A 2,500-nucleotide genomic window follows, 5' to 3' on the forward strand; every position below is an offset into this window, starting at 1 on the left:
TAAATGATGGAAATAATGTATAGAAAATTGTATTATTTCCATAACTAATGGAAATTTTATATAGAAAATACCATTATTTCCCTAAATAATGTCAATTTTATATACAAATTATGGTATTTCCGTAAATAATTGAAATTTTATACAGAAATTGTATTATTTCCGTAAATAATAGATATTTTATATAGAAATTGTAGCATTTCCATAAATAATGTCCATTTTATATAAAGAATCGTATTATTTCCATAAATAATGTAAACTTTGTGTACAAATTGTAGTATTTCCGTAAATAATTGAAATTTTATATAGAAAATTGCATTATTTCCATAAATAATGTCAATATTATATACAAAATTATGGTATTTCCGTAAATAATTGAAATTTTATACAGAAATTGTAGTATTTCCGTAAATAATAGAAATTTTATATAGAAATTGTAGCATTTCCATAAATAATGTTCATTTTATATAAATAAAAATCCTATTATTTCCATAAATAATTAACATTTTATGTACAAATTGTAGTATTTCCGTAAATAATTGAAATTTTATACAGAAATTGTAGTATTTCCATAAATAATACAAATTTTTACATAGAAAATTCAAGTATTTCCATAAATAATGCTCATTGTTTTATAGAAAATTACACTTTTTCCATAAATAATACAAATTTTTTGATACAAAATTCGAGTATTTCCATCAATAGTGCAACTTATACAAACAATTTTACATAAAAACTACAAATTTCTTAACAAAATTCCATAATTTTTACCATTTTTAAGCAATTTTTACAAAAATTTTCCCCCAAAAATTTGCTTTTAAAACTTTTTTTTTCGTTTTTTTTCTAAGTCGATGACAGAAAAATTTTGCCACTTAAATTAAATTTTCATTTTATACATTCGCACATTAATCTATAATATGCTCATGTATTTTTTTTATTAAATCTTAAAAAAACATCTTATTACAAGATGTTTTTCTATTTCTTAATCCAATTCGATTCTATAATACTATTCAAAAATATATTATATTTATATAATATATATTATGATTATATCATATATAATCCATAATCCATATATAATATATTTTATATAATATATATTATATATGTTGTATATGATGATTATTTAAAATATCATCATCATATACATCATATATATATATATAGTATATAAAATATATTATACATGGATTATGGATTATATATCATATAATCATAATATATATTGTATAAATATAATATATTTTTGAATAGTAGAATCGTCAAGCTAAGGATGAGTATCAGTGGATCGCAGTATGACAGCTGACTCTACCACTAACAACACCTTGCCCTTTTCTATTCAAAAATAATGTTATTATAAGTAGCTAGCGCGGCGTGCAAGTGATAATATCCTCCTGCACTTGCTATGCTACAATAAATAACATTTTTGTGAATAAATGAAGAATTGTTCTTCACATTGATAGGAATTGCCAAAATATTGACTTATTAGATTAGTAAAACTAATCTGTCTGTCTGTCTTACGAAACCCAGCTCGCGTTCCCTTGAACACATTCCAACGCTTGATGAATGAAATTTTCTTTCACATCAAAGTAAACCCAGCTCGCGTTCCCTTGAACAATCCAACGCTATATATCAATTGAGTTTTGCTTCACAATTATAGACATTTTCAAAAAGTCTTTCAATTCTTAGAGTAGTAAAACTAATCTGTCTTACATTCCCTTGAACAATCCAACGCTATATAAATGAGTTTTGTTGATAGAAATTTTCAAAAAGTCTTTCATTCTTAGAGTAGTAAAACTTATCTGTCTTACACTCCCTTGAACAATCCAACGCTATATAAATGAGTTTTGTTGATAGAAATTTTCAAAAAGTCTTTCATTCTTAGAGTAGTAAAACTTATCTGTCTTACATTCCCTTGAACAATCCAACGCTATATAAATGAGTTTTGTTGATAGAAATTTTCAAAAAGTCTTTCATTCTTAGAGTAGTAAAACTTATCTGTCTTACACTCCCTTGAACAATCCAACGCTATATAAATGAGTTTTGTTGATAGAAATTTTCAAAAAGTCTTTCATTCTTAGAGTAGTAAAACTTATCTGTCTTACATTCCCTTGAACAATCCAACGCTATATAAATGAGTTTTGTTGATAGAAATTTTCAAAAAGTCTTTCATTCTTAGAGTAGTAAAACTAATCTGTCTTACATTCCCTTGAACAATCCAACGCTATATAAATTGAGTTTTGTTTCACAATGATAGAAATTGTTAAAAAGTCTTTCATTCTTAGAGTAGTAAAACTAATCTGTCTTACGTTCCCTTGAACAATCCAACGCTTGATTAATGAAATTTTGTTTCACAATGATATGAAATGCCGACATCGAAGTAAACCCAGCTCGCGTTCCCTTGAACAATCCAACGCTTGATGAATGAATTTTTCTTCACAATGATAGAAATTAGCAAATAGTCTTTCATTCTTAGAGTAATACAACTAATCTGTATGTCTTA

Source organism: Lucilia sericata, unplaced genomic scaffold, assembly GCF_015586225.1.
Source record: "Lucilia sericata isolate MDLA Ls3-8-SP2 unplaced genomic scaffold, ASM1558622v1 Contig002292F_arrow, whole genome shotgun sequence".
In the NCBI taxonomy this organism is placed as follows: Eukaryota; Metazoa; Arthropoda; class Insecta; order Diptera; family Calliphoridae; genus Lucilia; species Lucilia sericata.